At 43.9% G+C, this 7,144-nt stretch overlaps 1 protein-coding gene across 1 annotated transcript in view; it reads left to right on the top strand.

The window, feature by feature from the left end:
* Positions 1-1,295: 1,295 nt before the first annotated feature.
* MSANTD1 (Myb/SANT DNA binding domain containing 1) overlaps positions 1,296-7,144 on the top strand; it is a gene marked incomplete at its 3' end in the record, with an annotated part of 40,780 nt that continues 34,931 nt past the window's right edge. Inside the window, exon 1 of the mRNA XM_084266925.1 lies at positions 1,296-1,389. The remainder of the gene's footprint in view (positions 1,390-7,144) is intronic.

Genomic DNA, 7,144 nt, shown 5'->3' with positions numbered 1-7,144 from the left:
AGAAGGATTCTCAGAGCTGGAGAGGAGAAGCAAGTGGGAGCCTGACTGTGGCCTACTGGTTGGGACCTCCCCTGAAGGGAGGTGGGGAGCAGGTATCTGGCAGCATTCCCAAAGCTGCTTACTACATGTTTTGCATGAAAACATCACTGGATAAAAATCAAAACTGGCCCTGGAGGCAGAGTCCAAAACCCAGCACCTCTCTCCATCAGGGAGAGCTTGAAACCACCTTGCCCTGGCGGCGGGTGCTATTTTCAGGCTCCCCCAACCACACCCTCTTCCTCCAGCCACATCTTTAAATGAAAGTGGGAGCAGCTGCTCCCTCATACCAGAGCCACACTGAAGAGCGTTAACCGTGGTCACAAGTTCCCAATCCCAAGTGGGCTTCCGCAGGCATAAGTGCCAAGAGATTCAGCTCAGCCAAAATGGTGGGATCACAGCACGGAGGAGGAACAACTTGAGGTACCCAAATACCTTCTTTTGGTGAAAAACAATGTTCCTGTGGACTGTTAGACACCTAATCAGTAATTTTCTTGGAGGATAGAAGTCATGGGTAATTTAGCTCCAAGTCTTAAACTTGGGACTTGTTTCCCATTGAAATACTCCTTAGTTAACTCTGTGGCTTTGAGGACCTTGCCATTGAGGGCATGTTTCATTTTGAGATGTGACTGAAGGACGTGCAAGGTTGACTTCAGCTCTAGAGCATCCAATTCTCTGTTGAAAATTACTTCACTTTCACAGTCAATTAGAAGCTTTTGAGTTTTTTTCTTTTGCTATATCTGTGTAAAATAGAGATAACAATACCTCCAGGACCCACCATGTTTTAAAAAAAGATTTGCAATCCTCTGAAGTGCATCATGCTGAGCACGGAGCATTAACTAACTCACTAATGGAAGAGTTTGGCAGATGAGAGAAAAATTGTGAAAAATTACATCTGCTGGTGGCCTGGGAGAGGCAGGGATCTCTTTTAAAGAGACACCTTTTGCTAGCAGTGGCAAGATGTGTAAGTCAGGTGTTTGTCATATTCTTTTGACTTAGATTAGCTTTCAGCACACAGGAATTAGGTTGTTGAAGGCTTATGGGCCAATTCAAGTGATTTACGATGGGACTGTATAGCATGGGGAATGTATTTGTCTTTGCTGTTTGAAAAGCTAGAGGTTTCAAACTAAACTAAACCCACCTCATGTAGACCTTTAGAAGATAACCTTGGCTAAGCACAACTGACCTTCCATCTCAATTGCTCTGAAACATTTCCTTGCTTCTCTCCCCATGTAATCTGCTCAACTCTTTCTTCTCCAGAGACGAAGTTCTGCTCCGGGTCAGTGATCTGCTGCGAGGACTCCTGCGTTGACTTCAAGGCTCATGGAGGATCTTCTGTTCCTAGGACAGCAGGTACTGAAAGTTTTCTTTTGCACCATAAAACCCCCAAAGCTACAGAAGTGTGGGTTTGTATGTTGAGCCTGTGCCTCCCTTCTGCTCCACCGCTGAAAAGAGGGCAAGAGAATAGGGCCAAGTGTTTTGGGGCTGCGATTTCTGAGTGTTGTCATCAGCCAGAGCTGGTCAAGTTGTCACTTCATTCCCTAGTAAGGAGTTGTTTCTCTGTGATTACAACTTTGGGGTTTTATAGGGTTTAACTGAGCAGTGCTTTGGCCTTGAACCCATTTGCTTTCTGCTGATGCACTGGCTCTGAGATTGGTGTGGGACTGGACCATTTCAGAGATGTTACCTGGTAGACTGGCAGGGGTATATTTTAAAATTTGTTGACTGTTAACATTTCTTCATGGTTTGGAGATTCTAACAACTTTTTTTGTGGACATGCCTTCTTACAATCCCATATTGGACTGGCAGTCAGTCTCGTTTCCCCAGGCTTCTACGTGCAGAAGTTTCTGATAAAGAATATTGTTTAAATAAAGACAAAATAATTTCTCTTTTTGGTGATTCTGTAAAGCTGCAGCACACAGAAAACCAGCTTGTGGCATCTGAGCATGTTTTTGATTTTTAGCAGTCTTGGATTTGCCCTGGGATGGGGTCTGTAGGGTCATGCAACGCGTTTCCAGTATCTGGAAGGGGAAAACACAAAGTTCTTCCACTTCCTGAAGGTTGTTCTGCATGTTGTGAGGTTTCCGTGGGCTCTGCTTAAGGCAGTGGGCTGGTCTTCCTTGAGCTCTCTCTTCCTGTTCTCTTCCAAGACTTATATTGGAATAATTAGTATTAGAAATCAGCCAAATAAAATGTATGTGTATATATCTATATATAAAGATATAAATAGTGTGTGTGTGTATGTGTATATATGTGTGTGTATAAATAAAATAGGCAGCGGCACAGATGCTGGCTCTCTGACAGTAATTAACAGTCAAATGTAAATGAAAACCTTATTCACAAGATTTGCTTACTGTTTTACTGGAGCTTCATCCAGATTTTTGGGGAATGAAAGAGTCAATATTTTTTTTGACCATTTCTGTGTGCACTGCAGTCATATCATGTTAATAATCTTAAAATAAAGCTGGTCTTGCTTTCCCATATTGTAACATGTCAAAAGTAGTGGGAAGCACCTGAATTATCCTAAAGGTGAGAGTGGTTCCAAGAAATTTGACTGATAACTCACACCACCTGTAATATTTTAATTGCTTAGATGGGAACTTGCATGTGTTGCCTGCCTGAAGGAGTTCTCATTTGAAAGATAAAAGAGACATAAGGAGGCAGAGTAGAATACAGCATATTAATGTTTCTAAAACATTTACAATAATGAGATGTATAAAATACTCCCAAAATATTCCCAATAGTTGTGGTGAGCTGTATCCAGGAATCTTTTTTGCCTTAACAGTAGAAGAAACCTGAAAATCTGATCCTTCTTTTGGGACCATGAGTTCTATTACTGAGTGATGTGTCTGGTTCTGACAGTCCAGGGGGTGTTTTCTGATGCTTCAAAACCTTTTCGGACCTTTCTTTCATCTTTCATCTCTGGTAAAAGTGACTCTTTAACCCTGCAAGGCACTGCAGAAAAAAGCACATTAGTTTGTCTGGGGGTCTGCCATGCCCCAGCATTATGGCTTTTACCCAGAGGTTACTGGAAGTCTGGATGTCAGTTGTCGTTATCTGATAGCCATGTACGATACCCAGAGAGGCACTGTGCAGATCAGAGGTCAGGGATGGAGCTGCAGATGGGTTGATGAAAGAATTTGGTTATTGTGGAAGCAAGTTAAAGCAGAGATCAACATGAGTTACAGGAGCTGGGTTTTGGCTGGGTGTCATGGTATTCCTTGTGTTTCAGGAGACAGAGAAGATCAGAGAGTTTGTCAGGAACATTTCATGTAACATCAAACAGCTCTTGTCAGACTTGCCCCCTTGTTGTCAGAAAGGCAGGGTGATATTTTGGAAAACGTTTACTGTCACAGTTTTCCTAGACATTTTTCCTGCCATAAGAAATGAATAAATCCTTGCCTTGTTGCATTTACCAGGGACACCCCAAATCCTCAGGTCCCAGACGTGTGCTTGTCCAGCCACATCAGCTCATAAATTCCGTGGTCCTGCTAGATCAGCACTTCATTGAAGTTCTCAATAATATAATCACAAAAAGTGATAAAACACTCTATAAGAGGCCTCGTGGAATGATTAGTTTAATCTTCAATTAGTTCCCACTGAGACTTGATGAGAAATCATTTGAAAAGGTAGGCATGAGCTTTAATACAATCTGCTTGTCCAGTTGTCATGAACCAGACTGTGCAGAGAGGAAAGATGTTGCAAATGGAGAAAACCATGGCATTGGCACTGACTTTCATACTGCTGCCTGTGGCACGTTTTTGGTTTGCTTGAGTGGCTTCAGCCACTGGGATATTGCTGCGGGACACAGAAGACTGTGGGGAAGAGCTGGTGGAAACAGTATGTTCAAGTGCATAAAGTCATCACTGTTGGGTTAAAGTTGCAGTATATAAGCAGAGAAGAATATTTTCATTTATATGGCTAGCAAGATGCTGACAAGCAGCAGTCGTGCTTGTTCTGCCCTTGGTTGGGAGGGTTTCTGGATCAGGCTGTGCAGCTCTTTTTAAATCTACAGCAAAATGGGAGCTAAAGCCAGTCCAAGTAGTTTTTCCAATACCCTTTTTCAGTGAGTTGAGTGAAGTAGGGGTGGAAGAGGACTGATTTCCTAAGTCCTTTGGAGTTGGCCTAGTGCCTCTAGTAAACAGATCCACCAGGATGCCTCCCTTGGGAAACGCGTTGTTGCTTTCTGTTTGCACACAAATGAAAGACACTGGCCACTCTTCTTAAAGAGAATGAGATCCTGTGTTGTGAACTAGCTTGGGTTTTTGTAAATTGTTTAGTCTTGTATTTCTGCAATCAGATGGTGGTTCCTTGTTGCTTTATTTAGAAGGTCTCTGGTCCTACAGTTACAAAAGCTGTTTTGTGTAACCAAAAAATCCCAACCCTCTGAGCAGTTGAAAATTTGCTTAGAACAAAGGGATCCAAAGGTTCTCCTCCTGGATATGCAGAAATCTGTCAATACAATATTTAGGGCTGAGGAAAAAAATAAAAATTCCTTCGTGCCATTTACATCTGCCACAGACTCCCTTTAGACAGCTTGTCTGTACTTTAATCTTCATGCTGGATGTCTCCTACATCTGCGTGGCTTTAAGTTTCATGGATTTTCTGTCCAAATTCCCCCTCAAACATCTGGGTTTGGTTTCTGATTTATGCTGGGTATGCTCAGCCCCCTGTGGAATTTGGCTGGAAGTTGGTAGGGTCTGTGATACTGTAGCTCTTCAGTTTTGTTACAGCTCAGAACAGTCTTTGCTGATCTACTGGAAGCAGCTTTGCTGTCAAAAAGAGAATTGAGTGCAGATCTGCTGCAGGTCAGCCAAGTCCAGTGAATCCATAATTTAAACTAACCTTGTTGATTGCACTTGTGTGATCTGCTCAGCAGAGGAGTGGATAGTGGCAGTGGAAGGTGTTACTCCTTTTGATAGCATTAGCTTTGCTTGCCTCCAAATTTGTGTCAGAGGAAGTTCAAATTGGAGATTGTTCTTCACTGAGAGGATGTTTGGTGGCTGGGACATGCTTCCCGGGGCAGTGGTCATGGCACCAAGCCTGTCGAAGTCGAAGGAGTGTCTGGACAACTATCTTAGTTATATGGGTTAGCTTTAGGCAGCCCTGCCAGGAACAAGGAGTTCCACTTGGATGATCCTTATGGGTCCCTTCCAACTTTAGATATCCTATGACTCCCTACGTTGCAGTGGGTATTTGTAGGCAAGCAAATCATACTGCTTTTCCCCAGGCAGAAGTACCTTTATTTGAGACACATCCTCTGGTTTACAGCACCAGGCAGGATTCTAAAATCACTGGTGGTGTTGGACAGCTGGTGTTGGACATGGAAGAGTTTGCCTCCAGTAGTAGTTTGTGGGTGTGCAATACTTCAGAACTTATGAAGGGAGACAGACGGACTTCTCAGGCTGGCCAGAATGCTCCTGCACGTGACGGTTAGGAAATGTTTCTTTGATCTATAGGCTCATGGGTTTGCTGTCAGCATTTTACTGCCAGCTAAGAGAGGAAGCAAACACACATTCCTTGTTTAGTGGTGGCTGAAGCAGTAGAAGCTAATGCCCAGATTGAGGGAGTGCATCAGGCTAGAATATAAACTGGATTCTGGTGGCTGGTGAGTGGTTGGAGCAGAACCATGTCTGATAAAAACCAGAGCGCCATGGAGAGGGGAAAAAAGCATCTCAAACAAACAAAACAGGAGTCAGAGGAAAGCAATTGCAGTACAGGCTTATGGTGAAGGCAATAAGCAGCATCTCTGGGCAGAAGGCTGGGTGGAGGAGCGTGCTTGGATGCGAGAGGGGGAGATGACCCCTTTTGGCTATGCCTGGGATGTCCAAAGAGCAGGACTGTGAATGCTGTAAACCAAGGGAAATAACGAGACCCTAAATACAGGTAAATCACTTTGTATGAAAAGAGGCAACATTATATGTGCATGATGATAAACCTTCCAATGTTGAGATGGGTCGTCCTCCTGCCTATCCTGAGATGTGAGAGCTAACATTAAAGATCCCAGTACCATGTTTGTCTTGGAGCTGAAGCTCTGTATCTTGCCAACTTGCTACTTGCATAGATCATCTGCACAAAGGCAGAAGTCATCCTTTTGGGGGAAGCATTTGGAAACAGAGACCATGCAGGACTTCATGGGCCATATATCTGCACTGTCTCCATGAGATGATATGGCAACTCACATTTTGCTGGAAACCCAAAGTGTTTTCACTGGGGATAGCAGTTTTTTCACATAGCTCTCTGGGGTACTAAACACCCCTGAAACACTTTGAGTACAGCATTGGGAATAAAGTCAGGACCAACTGCAACCTGCTGTGTGATGCTTCCAGTTCTATCCCTTGAAAGCCACACATTTCCTGTGGAGATGGTGATTTCACTGGCAGCCTGTCCCAGAAATGGCAGCTACTTCTTGTAAGGTCTCAACTCCCATTATCACCTGTTAAGCAGATAATCTCTTTGGCTGTTGCAGCAGTGCTGGTGAATTTGGTTTTACTTATCTTGTTGGCAGCTCTCAGATCAGGCAGTCTTTTACGAGTGTCATCTGAACTTGATAGGTTGAAACATTTTTTTCTCAAATTTCCATTCCTGAGGCTGCCTTGCAATAATACACAACACACCATTTACATTTGAGTATTTAAATCTTTTATGAACTGATACGAAAATCTCCTGTGCCCTAAATATTTTATCTGAAATACATTTTTTAAAATCTTGTAAATTTTCCTCTGTGGGGCTGGAAAGTTGAGCACACCCTTGTGAGGTGAAAAGCCTGTAGCTGGGGGTAGTCCAGGGTCTCCAAGCAGAAGCCCAGGAGAGTTGGAGAAGCTCCTGCCTCTCCCAACTTGGCAGATATCTTTGATTATTCTTTTTTAATGCTTTTTATTTTCAAAACCAGTGGCTGATTGAACTGCAGAACAGCAGGACCTAACCCCACCGCCTTCCCACACTGAGACAAGCGGGTATGAGGTGTTCCCTGGCTGCTCTGGGTAATTGCTGAGCTCGCCTGGAGCATGGCTGTGGCTGGAAGGCAGGGCACAGTGAGGGAGTGGGAATCTCCGTTTGTCCTTTGCGGGCCTTGGCAGGGAGTCAGGGAGAGGCAGCATGGGGATGC

The sequence above is a fragment of the Gallinula chloropus genome, assembly GCF_964237585.1.
Source record: "Gallinula chloropus genome assembly, chromosome: 7".
Lineage (NCBI taxonomy): Eukaryota > Metazoa > Chordata > Aves > Gruiformes > Rallidae > Gallinula > Gallinula chloropus.
The sequence above is the reverse complement of the archived record's forward strand: the minus strand, read 5'-3'. Positions and strand labels throughout refer to the sequence as shown.